General features: G+C 55.0%; 1 long non-coding RNA gene and 1 pseudogene across 1 annotated transcript; both read right to left on the minus strand.

Moving 5' to 3' along the window:
* Positions 1-1,513: 1,513 nt before the first annotated feature.
* Positions 1,514-1,634, minus strand: LOC136312297 (U2 spliceosomal RNA; annotated as a pseudogene).
* A 2,645-nt stretch (positions 1,635-4,279) lies between these two features.
* Positions 4,280-11,389, minus strand: LOC136312142 (uncharacterized). Its single transcript, XR_010726899.1, has 3 exons — positions 11,325-11,389; positions 10,729-10,860; positions 4,280-4,555 (listed from the first exon to the last, which is right to left on the minus strand). It is a non-coding gene; the product is annotated as an uncharacterized lncRNA (long non-coding RNA).
* Positions 11,390-12,790: the final 1,401 nt, after the last annotated feature.

Here is a 12,790-nt window from a genome sequence, read left to right on the forward strand (position 1 = left end):
TTAAAAAAAATCTTCTGACGGTACATTGAAGCTGCATCCACAAATTTGATCCTGAAGCCTTCCAAGGCCTGAGGCCAGAACGACATAGGGGAGAGGGGCAGAGAACAATGGAGGAGACTTGTTATTTCAGAGGGCCATCAGTGCAGGGATATGGGGTTGGGCTCTACAAGGGCTAAGGCTAGGAGGGGTTTTTTTTTGGAAGAAGTAGCTGAGGTATATAGCACTTGGCCATCCTGGTTGTATTGCAACCTCTTTTTTTTTTTTTTTTTTGTATTTTTCTGAAGCTAGAAACCGGGAGAGACAGTCAGACAGACTCCCGCATGCGCCCGACCGGGATCCACCCGGCACACCCACCAGGGGGCGACACTCTGCCCACCAGGGGGCGATGCTCTGCCCCTCCGGGGCGTCGCTCTGCAGCGACCAGAGCCACTCTAGCGCCTGGGGCAGAGGCCAAGGAGCCATCCCCAGCGCCCGGGCCATCTTTGTTCCAATGGAGCCTCGGCTGCGGGAGGGGAAGAGAGAGACAGAGAGGAAGGAGTGGGGGTGGAGAAGCAAATGGGCGCTTCCCCTGTGTGCCCTGCCCGGGAATCGAACCCGGGACTTCTGCACACCAGGCCGACGCTCTACCACTGAGCCAACCGGCCAGGGCCTTATTGCAACCTCTTTAGAACTTTTGCTTCCCCATGAGTGTGAAATCCCTCCTACATAATTTAAAGAATCTTTTTACGGTACTTTGAGTCTGCAAACACTAATTGGAACCTAGGCCTTCCATGGCATGAGGCCAGAAGAAGGTTAAGGGAGAGGGGCAGAGGACCGAGCAGGGGACTTGTGTTTCCTGGGGGAATTCCAGGCTGTGACATGGGGTTGGGCCGTGTAAAAGCCACGGGTATAAAGGCATTTCTTAACAAAGTAATTGAGGTAATTTGCACTTGTGCATCCTAGTTGTATTGCAACCTCTTCAGAAATTGGCTTCCCCATGATGGTGAAAGCCCCCATTTATATTTTAAAAAATCTCTTTACTGTCCTCAGAAGCTGCATCCACATTTGTGATCCTGAAGTTTTCCAGGGACTGAGGCCAGAACGACATAAGGGAGAGGGAAAGAGAACAATGAAGGAGACTTGTGTTTCCTGAGGGCCATTTATTAATGACATGGGGTTGGGTTCTGAAAGGACCTTGGCGAAAAGGGCATTTCTTTGGGAGAAGTAGCTGAGGTAGATGGCACTTGGGCATCCTGGTTGTATTGCAACCTCTTCAGAAGTAGTGCGTCTTAATGACACTGAAAGCCCTTTTTCTATATTTTAAAAAATCTACTGACAGTACTTGGAGTCTGCAACCACAAATTGGAACCCGAGGCCTTCCATGGCATGAGGCCAGAACAAGGTTAAAGGAGAGGGGCAGAGGACCGAGTAGGGGACTTGTGTTTCCAGGGGGCATTCCTGGCTGTGACATGGGGTTGGGTCTTGTAAAAGCCACGGCTTTAATAGCCTTTTCTTTTCTTTTTTAACATTGGTAATGAATTTACTGGCTCCAAAAATCTGTTTTATACATTGTCCTCGGATAGAGGACGTATCAGATATTAAACTGATGAGAACAGATAATATACTTGATCTTAGCCAAAAGGTCGAGAAGCGATAATGGCCTTTTCTTAACAAAGTAGTTGAGGTAATTTGCACTTGGACATCCTGGTTGTATTGCAACCTCTTCAGAACTTGTGCTTCCCCATGATGGTGAAAGCCCTCCTTTATATTTTAAAAAGTCATTTTACTCTACTTTGAATCTGCATCCACAGATTTGATCCTGAGACCTTCCATGGCATGAAGTCAGAACGACTTATGGGAGAGGGACAGAGAACAATGGAGGAGACTTGTGTTTCCTGGGGGCCATTTGTAAATGACATGGGGTTGGGCTCTGAAAGGGGCAAGGTGAGGAGGGTATTTTTTTGGGAGAAGTAGCTGAGGTAGATGGCACTTGGGCATCCTGGTTGTATTGCAACCTCTTCAGAAGTGATGTGTCTTAATGACAGTGAAAGCCCTTTTTTATATTTTAAAAATTCTCCTGACGGTACTTTGAGTCCGTAACCACAAATTGGAACCTGAGGTCTTCCATGATCTTCCATGACATGAGACCAGAACACGGTTAAGGGATAGGGGCAGAGGACCAAGTAGGGGACTTTAGTTTCCTGTGGGCATTCCAAGCGGTGACATGAGTTGGGCTGTGTTAAAACCAGGGCTATCAGAGCCTTTTATTAACAAAGTAGTTGAGGTAATTTGCACTTGGGCATCCTGGATCCTTTGCAACCTCTGCAGAACTTGTACTTCCCTATGACGGTGAAAGTCTGCTTTATATTTTAAAGAATCTTTTTCCTGTACTTTGAGGCTGCATTTACAAATTCGAACTGAAAAGCCTTCCATGGCATGAGCCCAGAACGACTTAAGGGAGAGGGGCAGAGAACAATGGAGGAGACTTGTGTTTCCTGGGGGCCATCCGTGCAGTGACATGGGGTTGGGCTCTGTAAAAGCCACAGCGAGGAGGGCATTTTTTGGAAGAAGTAGCTGAGGTAGATGGTACTTGGGCATCCTGGTTGTATTGCAACTTCTTCAGAACTAGTGCTTCTTCATGACGGTGAAGGCCCTTTTTTATATTGATATTTTAAAAAATTTTCTTACGGTACTTTGAGATTGCATTTATAAAATCGAACCTGGTGCCTGCTATGGCATAAAGCCAGAACGACTTAAGGGATAGGGGCCGAGGACCGAATAGGGGACTTGAAATGCTCCTGGGGGCATTCCAGGCTGTGACATGGGGTTGGGTTTTGTAAAAGCCACGGCTATCAGGGCCTTTTCTGAACAAAATAATTGAGGTAATTTGCACTTTGGCATCCTGGTTTTACTGCAACCTCTTCAGAACTTGTGCTTCCCCATGACGGTGAAAGTCCTCCTTTATATTTTAAAAAATCTCTTTACTGTACTCTGAGGGTGCATCCATAAATTTGATCCCGAAGCCTTCCGTGGCATGAGGCCAGAACACGGTTAAGGGAGAGGGGCAGAGAACAGAGGAGGAGACTTGTGTTTTCAGGGCCATCCGTGCAGTGACATGGGGATGGACTGTGCAAGGGCCACGCGAGGAGGGTGTCTTTCTTTTTGTAGAAGTATGTGAAGTGGACGGCACTTGGGCATCATGGTGATTTTGCAACCTCTGTAGGGCTTCTGCTTCCCCATGGGTCTGAAGGGCCTCCTGTATAATCATCAAAATCTAGTTCCAGTACTTTGAAGTTGCAGCTACAAAATGGATCTCGAGGCTTCAGGGCTTCAGGCCAGAAAAGGTTAAGGGAGAGGGGCAGAGGACCGAGTAGGGGACTTGTGTTTCCTGGGGGCATTTTGGGCGGTGACATGGGGTTGGGCTGTGTAAAAGTAATGTTTTCAGGGCCTTTTTTGAACAAAGTAGTTAGAATAATTTGAACTTCAGCATCCTGGTTGTATTGCAATCTCTTCAGAACTCGTGCTTCCCCATGATGGTGAAAGCCTTCCTATACAATTAAAAAAATTTTTTTTCATGTACTTTGAGGTTGTAGCCACAAATTGGAACTGAGGCCGGCCATGGTATGAGGCCTGAATTTGGTTATTCGGGGTTGGGGTGAGAGGACCCAGTAAAAGACTTGTGTTTCCTAGGGGCCATCCGTGCAGTGACATGGGGATGGGCTGTGCTAAGGCCACGGCGAGGAGGGTATTTTTTGGGAGAAGTAGCTGAGGTCGATGGCACTTGGGCATCATTGTGGTTTTACAACCTCTGCAGGGCCTACGCTTCCCCATGGAGATTAAGTGCCTCCTGTGTAATGAAAAAAATCTAGTTCCAGGAACTTTAAAGTCAGCTACAAAGTGGATATCGAGGCCTGCCATGCCATGAGGCCAGAACAAGTTTAAAGGAGAGGGGCAGAGGACACAGGAGGGGACTTGTATATCCTGGGTCCATCCAGGTGGTGAAATAGGGTAGGCCAATACAAGGCCATGTCAAGGAGGGTCTTTCTTTGGCTTTATTCCATTGGCCCGTTTGGTCTCCGAAGAAAGCAGCACTCCTTTCTTTCCAGAGGGTGTGAGAAGAAGCAAAGGTGCCAGCCCCAAGGCCCTAGAGGGGCTGACAGTCTCCTCTGAACCTGGGGAGATTCCCTGGCCCAGAACACAGGGAAGCAGAGATGTCCCAGTTTGGGGACGGCCAGTGAGAAAACCGCACTCCTGAAGCTGTCAGGCTCTGTCCTGGTTTCCCAACACTTTTTATCCCACATGGTTGTGGCCCCAAATGCCTTCCCAGGGCCCCCAGCTCCTTCAGGTGTTGAAGCCACAAGTCCTCCAGCTGCCGGTCTTGCTTCTGCCTTATGATGTCCAATTCTTGGTCTTGCTTCTGGCTCATGGTCTCCAATTCGCACCTGTGAGCCCTTGGCAGGCACTACAGCTCCGGGTTGGTTGCCCCAGGTCAGCCGGCAGCTTCCGCTCCTGCACAAGGTGGGGGTCACCCACGGGGACTGCAGTGCATCTAACATAATGGTCCCACGTGGACTACCTGGTGGCAAAGTTAAAATATTAGTAAATACAGCCTGTGACATAATATAGCCTCCGGCTCTGCCTCCTGCTTGGCTCCGCGGACAGGAGATAGAGAACACAGCTGGCTAAGTGGGTCTCATACTGATAATCGGTGGGTGTGAGCAACCTCAGGCCAGGGCCACATGCACAGCCACGTGATGAACTGAGCAGTCAGGACACGCTTCCTTGAAATCAGTCATCTTTACCAGATGGTGTAATGCTATGTATTCAGTATACACTACATATACTGGACAAGGTTATCTCTCTGTAGCCAGAGGGCCCACAAGTAGTTGAGCCAGCCCTGCTACCCAGTTGTTTTGCCTTATGTTTCTGTGAAACAGTTTTTACAAATTTTATCTTTATTTTTTTATAACTGAGCGCATGTGCCTCAACTAGGATCCACCCAGCAGTCCTGTTCTCCCCACCCCGAACCCGCACCTGGCCCCAGGCCCAGGTCTGAACCAGTGGTTGAATTGAGCGATCCAACCTCAGGGTGAGGCCCCCACTGGCTGTGGGAGGGGAAGAGAGCGAGAGGGGGGAGGAGCAGGAAGCATCAACTCCAGATGTGCCTTGACCAGGCAAGGTCAGGGTTTTGATCCTGCGACCCAGCATTCCGGTTCCGTGTGTTATCCACTGCACACCGCAGGTCAGGCTGCTCTGGCTTAGTAAACTTCTCTCTGGTTAGGAAGAGGAGTGAACATGACTGTCCTGTGTCCTGCAGAGAAGGGAGGGAAGGGGGTGGGGAGGTCATGCGACCTCAGAGAGCCATACCCACAGAGCCTTGACCTCCAGCTGCCTCAGAAACGCTGTGGGACACTGTGGGGACATGATCGTCACCAGGGGACCCCAAAGACCAGACAATCTGCAGAGCTCAACATCAGCCCTCCCAGTGCCCTCAGACACCAGGGTGACTTGCCCAGAGGGGTCCCTGCCCTCCTAACCTTCCACTCAAAAACCTTCCAGCAGAACTTGAGCTCTCCTTCCACAGCCAAGCCCCATCCAGATAGTCTTTGCTTTACTGGAGGGCCCCTCCAAACTGTCTATGGGGGTGAATGGCTGGGGGTGGGGGGCATGTCCCAGGCGCAGAGCAAGGGCTCCTCTCTGAATGAGGGTAAAGGTGCCCGGCCACATGGAGCGCAAGGGACCGCAGGGTAAGAGGCCCTGAGATTACCCAGCCCAGCCATCACTCTGTAAGGGCAGCCCAGGGGTCCTGGGCCTCGTGTGGACACACAGGAGCTTGTTACGTTTTCTTTGGCCTGTGCTCAGTCCCCATGTAGGGCATCCACTGAGTGATTTGGGTCAGAACCGAAAAGGCTGAGAGCTGAATGTGGCGACAGGAATTCCCGGGACACTGGAGGGCCCACAGGGATTATGTGGAGATGATGTCTGCCAAGTTCTTATGTCTGTGCCCATCCTTAGCAGAGCAGGTGTATTTCTTTGCACGATCTATGCACGTGGGCACAGGCTCCTGATTCTGGGCACCGCCTGTGGAATGTCCCACGTCAGGATGTTGGTTTGGAGGTGACGGGCAAGAGTGTAGGGGCAGGTAGTCTGTCCGCCCAGGGGGCTGGAGGACTCCGAATTCCTGAAAGGGGTCCTCTTGACACGGTTACAGGGAGGGACAGGGTGGAGAAAAGGCAATGAAGGTGGCCTGGGTGGATTAAGGTTTGTGGGCCTCTGGTGGTGTTGCAACGTCTGGAAGGCCTGTGCTTCCCCATGGGGGGGAAGAGCCTCCTGTGTAATCGGAACAATCTGCTTCCAGCTCTTTGACGCCGCAGCCACACATTGGAACTCAAGGCCTGCCATGGCATGAGGCCACAAACAGGTGAAGGGAGAGAGAGGGGCAGAGGACACAGGAAGAGACTTGCGTTTCCTGGGGGCCATCCAGGCGGTGCCATGGGGTTGGGCAGTGCAAGGGCCAAAGCAAGGAGGACTATTTTTGGAAAATGTAGCTGAGGTGGATGGCACTTGGGCATCCTGGTGGTTTTGCCACCTCTGCAGGGCCTGTGCTACCTCTGACGGGCAGGAAAACATTGGGCCTCCTTGGTCATCAGCAGGCTCATCCTCTCTTGGAGGGGCTAGGACTCCAAAGTCAGGTACACCAGGAGATTCTGTCCCCACCCCCACCTCCTCACCTGAACGTCTGCTTAGCCAGTCTGGCCTTGACATATTCAACTTGGCTTTTATACTCCACGTTTAAGTTTTAGAGTTTCTATCTTTGCAGAGCAGCAAAGTTGGAGGGAAGAATTAAGGTGCAGAAGGGTGGGAGGCATCGCTGAGGGGCAGGACGGACCCTGACCCATCATATCATAGTGCCCCAGCTCGAGAGGGTCTCTGGTTTTATCCCATTGGCCCCTATGGCCTCCCAGGAAAGCAGCATACTGTCTTTTTTTCCGGGGGTGGGGTGGGGCAAGAAGAAGCAAAGGTTCCAACCCCAAGGCCCTAGAGGGGTTGACTGCCTCTTCTGAACCTGGGGAGGTTCCCTGGCCCAGAACACAGGGAAGCAGAGATGTCCCAGTTTGGAGACGGCCAGTGAGAAAACCGCACTCCTGAAGCTGTCAGGCTCCGTCCTGCTGTCCCAGCACTTTCTACCCTGCATGGAGGTGGCCCCAAAGGCCTGCCAACAGCCCCCACCTGCTTCAGGTGTTGAAGCCACAAGTCCTCCAGCTGCCGGTCTTGCTTCTGCCTTATGATGTCCAATTCTTGGTCTTGCTTCTGGCTCATGGTCTCCAATCCACACCTGTGAGCCCTCCGCAGGCACTGCAGGTCTAGGTGCGGTGGCCCGGGAGGTCAGCCCGCAGCTTCTGCTCCTGCACAAGCATGGGCCCACCAGCATGAAGCTGCCGTGCATCTAATATAATGGTCCCATGTGGATGGCTCAGTTGCCAAGTTAAAATAATATATAGGGCCCTGGCCGGTTGGCTCAGTGGTAGGGCGTCGGCCTGGTGTGCAGAAGTCTCGGGTTCAATTGCCAGCCAGGGCACACAGGAGAAGCGCCCATCTGCTTCTCCACCCCTCCCCCTCTCCTTCCTCTCTGTCTCTCTCTTCCCCTCCTGCAGCCGAGGTTCCATTGGAGCAAAGATGGCCCAGGCACTGGGGATGGCTCCTTGGCCTCTGCCCCAGGTGCTAGAATGGCTCTGGTCGCAACAGAGCGACGCCCTGGCGGGGCAGAGCATCGCCCCCTGGTGGGCAGAGCATCGCCCCCTAGTGGCGTGCCGGGTAGATCCCAGTCAGGCGCACGCGGGACTCTGTCTGACTGTCTCTCCCCGTTTCCAGCTTCATAAAAATACAAAAAAAAAAAAAAAAAAATGGTGCCAGCTTGCTGTTTACTGGTTAGATTATATAGTGTGGGGACTGTCCATCAAACCCATCAAAGAGGTGAAGGTCATGCCCATCATTCCTGCCCTCACGGGGAGAAGACCTGACTGCCTGCACAGCCACCAGTCCCTTCAGAAAGGGCTGGGAACAGGCACTCACACCTGCATGCTGGATGCTGTTTGTGACTTGTGGGAACAGGAGCATAAACCCTGTAGGAACTGCTCCTCCAGGCTTCCAGGCTGCAACGCTCTGCTTAAGCAACCAAGACTGCCTGATCTGTGGTGGCACAGTGGGTAGAGCATCGACCTGGAATGCTGAGGTCACCAGTTCAAAACCCCGGGCTTGCCTGGTCAAGATGATTCTCCCTGCTCCTCCCCCCTTCTCTCAAATGAATAAATCTTAAAAAAAAAATCATATATACAGCCTGACACATAATATAACTTCTAGCTCTGGCTCCTTGATGGGGTCAATACCTGTGTCTCAGGAAAACTCAAGAATTTCTGCAAAGAGAGGAAAGAGGGTAGAAAAGTAAGAGCAGGCCTGACCTGTGGTGGCGCAGTGGATAAATCGTCGACCTGGAAATGCTGAGGTCGCCGGTTCGAAACCCTGGGCTTGCCTGGTCAAGGCACATATGGGAGTTGATGTTTCCAGCTCCTCCCCACCTTCTCTCTCTCCTCTCTCTCCCCCTCTCTAAAATGAATAAATAAAATAAAAAATAAAACTTTTAAAAAAAAATTAAAAAAGAAAAGTAAGAGCAGTGAGGGTGTGGAATAAAGAACAACCCACAATCAACCTGTGAAATCACACGTCTTCTGTGTTATGTTGGTCTCTGCTCCCAGTTCCTGAAAAAGAGCTTCTGAAACCCTTGTAATTGTTCAAGTAGTAGGAGCATTTTTGTTCTGATGAAGGAATGGTGCCAACCCCTAGGCCCTAGAGGGGCTGACTGCCTCTTCTGAACCTGGGGAGGTTCCCTGGCCCAGAACACAGGGAAGCAGAGATGTCCCAGTTTGAGGACGGCCAGTGAGGAAACCGCACTCCTGAAGCTGTCAGGCTCCGTCCTGCTGTCCCAGCACTTTCTACCCTGCATGGACGTGGCCCCAAGCGCCTGCCCAGGGCCCCACCTGCTTCTGGTGCTGAAGCCACAAGTCCTCCAGCTGCCGGTCTTGCTTCTGCCTCAGTGTCTACAATTCCCGCTTGTGTTCCCTTCGCAGGCGCTCCAGCTTCAGCTCCCAGGTCACATGCTGCAGGTCAGCCCGCAGCTTCCACTTCTGCACAAGGGCGGGGCCGCCAGTGGGAGCTGCAGTGGCCCTCACACCCCTAAAACCACAGCCCCGACCCTGCCGCCTGAGTCAATAAGATCAAGGGCCCCATCAGTTCCCAAGGCCAGCTCTCCCAGGACAGCACCGGGGACAACGGGGTCCTGCCCCAGAAAGCCTGCACCCTCTCTGCCGCTGACCCAGAGGCTGCGTAGCGTGGGGAGGAAACGCCCTGGGAAGCCTGCCACCCTCACTGTCCCATCAGCTACAGCTGCCCTTCCTTAAGGGAAGAAAGGTCATGAATAAACTGTCACTAATCTTCAACAAGGTCAGAACAGGTTAGGAAGGGAGTAACTACATCTCATCCTGACCCACTACTTCTGCCGCAGGAAAGACTGTACAAGGAGTCTGGGGTACCGGTTCCGGTCCCGGGAGCAGCAGCCTAGGAGCCCGGGCAGAGGCCCGGCTGAGGCTCCAGTCAGCCACCCCACCGTCGCGTACCACAGCGGAAGCAAGCGAGCCCGAGGGGCTGCCACTCAGACACTGGACTTTCCCACCCGAGGCTCCGGGTGCAGATGGGCACATGGCACCTACCCATCGTTTGGCTCTTACCAGGCTGTTTTTGGTGCGCTGGGATTAGGGTTAACCCTGGTGGCATGGTGGCATGGTGGTTAAACCTGCAGGCTTGGAATCAGACCGTCCAGGCCTGAATCCTGGCTCCTCTGCTCTCTGCCAGGGTGGCCCTGGGAAAACCTGTTCCCTCGTCTTTAAAGTGGAGACGACCACAGCATGTGCCTCCTAAGGCTGCTGTGAGGACTCAGTGCGTTCATCTGTATAAAGCGCTCGGAACAGGGCCCAGCACGCGGGCCAAGCGCAGCGTTAGCTGTTACTACCTGGAGAGGACATACGGCCCGCCTGGGGGACGAGGACACACTCCCCGTCTGACGGTTTAGTGAAAAGCAGAAACAATGACTTCGCCATTGCAGGGATCAGGGAAGAAAGCCTCCTATAAACCACGACCACACTCTTTCCTCTGGGGAGAGCTCGGGTTGTGCGTGCGTGTGTGTGCGTGTGTGCACGTGCGTGTGTGTGCGTGCTGGGGGACGTGGCCCGGGCACCTCGGCGTCATACTGCGCTCTGGCCTCGGCCAGCACGCGCTGGGCTCCTCCCTCATCCTGCCCCCTTCCTCTCATGCTCCCTGTCCGCTTCCTAGGGCTTCTCTCTCAGGAGGCCACGGAGCGCAGGGCAGGCGGGAGGCATTCAACATGCAGGACTGTGGGGACCGGCACTTGGGGAGGAAACCCCCCGGGGGGCATCTGCAGGTTTCACACATGCACACCCCCGTAGAGCCCCACACGTGACATGCACATCGCAGGGACATGCACACGGCACACCGTGGCCACAGCCCAGCACCACCTTGCCACCCTGGCCTCGAGGGAAGTAGGACGCAGAAAGGGAACCAGCAGTTCTAACCCAGCCGAGTCACCCAGAGCAAAGAGGACCCTGTGGGCAGGAGGCCCGGCCGCCGTCGGAGCACCCACGGCAGGAACACTCGAAGTGAAGGGCGGCCAGCACTCACCTCTCGCTCAGACTCCAGCCCGTGGCGGGCTCTGTGCTGGGCTCTCCTCTCGGCCCACCCCAGGCTCTCCTGCAGCTGGGCCTCCTCCTCCTGTCGCGTGTCCTCCATCTTCTTCTGGAGGCTGGAGACCACCTGCAGAGACCCCAGCCCAGGGGTGTGGCTCTCAGAGAGCACTGGCATGGCCCAGGGGGACTCACTTCCGGGGACCCCAGCCCAGGGGGGTGGCTCTCAGAGAGCACTGGCATGGCCCAGGGGGACTCACTTCCCGGGGACCCCAGCCCAGGGGGGTGGCTCTCAGAGAGCACTGGCATGGCCCAGGGGGACTCACTTCCCGGGGACCCCAGCCCAGGGGTGTGGCTCTCAGAGAGCACTGGCATGGCCCAGGGGGACTCACTTCCCGGGGACCCCAGCCCAGGGGGGTGGCTCTCAGAGAGCACTGGCATGACCCAGGGAGACTTGCTTCCCGGGGACCCCAGTGCCCACCCCCCCACGGGGCAGAGCCAGGCTGACTACTCCCGGCAGTGAGGGTCTGGAGGCTTGTGCTCAGGACCACCACACCCAGGCCATGGCTCACAGGCCGGGCCGGCAGCACCCACCTCTCTGTGCCTGGAGTCCAGGGAGGAAGAGGCACGCCAGCTCAGCCCTGTGCTTCCTCTCCAGCACGCCATCACCTGGGAGCAGCGAAGAGATGGGGCAGGATGCAGGGCGGGGAGGGCTGGCCGGGCACTAACCCCAGAGGGAGGAAGAGCCAGGAACACGTCCCCACGTTCCTCGAGCTCAGGGGCAGAGGGGACACGGGCATCTGTTTCTCAGTGTAACTCAGTCCCCAAAGTCGGCAACTAGCAGATGACCAGGAACACAAAGGCCAGAATGGAGGGCATTTAGCTCAGCCTCAGTCACTGCTTTGCCTGCCTGGGGCCAGGCCACAGGCACCCAGTGGCACTCATGCCTACGAACGGTGGCACTCATGCCTACGAACTAGGCCCCAGCAGGGAGGGCTGCGGGTTGTAGCACCATCTCCCCAAGTCCGTGCATTACAGGGCGCTCTCCCCACCCTGCGGAGCTGCTCCTCCAGAGGGGAAGCTCTACCCTTCCTGCCACAGTGAAGGGCCACGTGGCCTCCACTTACGTCAGACTCTGCCCTGGAGAAAGCTCTTCCTACCAGAGGGCCAGGGAGTACAGACAAAGGAGAAAGCCCCCTCCGTGGGTGCCAGCCTCTCATTCTAAAGTAGGGGAGAACAGGAAAGACACGAAAGGCCATCCCGACTGTCCCTCAGAAACAAGGACAGGGACGAGGCACATTTGTCTCAGGACCTCTGGTCTGGTTTAAGTTCTTTCAGTCAGAAATCTTCCCAAAGCCACAGGCCCTCCCCCCTCGCCCTTCGTCACTGCCACTGACCACAGCCAGCTGCTCCTGGCCCAGCAGCCCTGACGGCGCCTCTGGGCTCCTACCCTCTGCTTCACTGTGGGGACCAGGGGAGCACCTGCCTTGAGAAAGGCTGGTCCACATGCAGCAGGGGGCCCAGTCTCGGCACCCATCTGCGCGGACCCCACTCTCAGCCCCTCCCCAGGCCGCCCCGGGACCTGTCAGCGAGGAAGGCCCAGCTCTACTTGCTCACTGCTTTCCTCTCTGCCGCCTGCTGCTCCCTCAGCTGCTGCAAAGCCCTGTCCTTCTCAGCTCCCAGGGCAGCCTGCCCTCGCTGCTCCCGGCCTCCTCCTCTTCTTTAAGCTGCCGCAGCATTGGCTGGATTCTCTGCTCCCAGCGGGCCCTCTGGTCCTTCTGTAGAGACCCCAGCCTCTCTCTCAGCCTCTGCAGGGGAGCCTCCTGCTCGGCCCTGGGCAGAGGACAGAAGGGAATGGGGACGGACCTGTGCACTCGGGGCGCCAGCTCGGCCGGGCAGCAGGCGCTCACCTGACTCGGTCCCTGCGTGCTTCTGTGCTGGCAGGAGCCGGGCCGGAGCCAGACAGCCTCCAGCTTTCCTCCTGTCTCACCCGAGCCCCCTCTTCCTCGGTGACTCCTGCTCCGTCAGGACACTGGGAAGGAAAGGCAAGTTTGTTGGAG

Source organism: Saccopteryx bilineata, chromosome 8 (assembly GCF_036850765.1).
Source record: "Saccopteryx bilineata isolate mSacBil1 chromosome 8, mSacBil1_pri_phased_curated, whole genome shotgun sequence".
NCBI lineage: Eukaryota > Metazoa > Chordata > Mammalia > Chiroptera > Emballonuridae > Saccopteryx > Saccopteryx bilineata.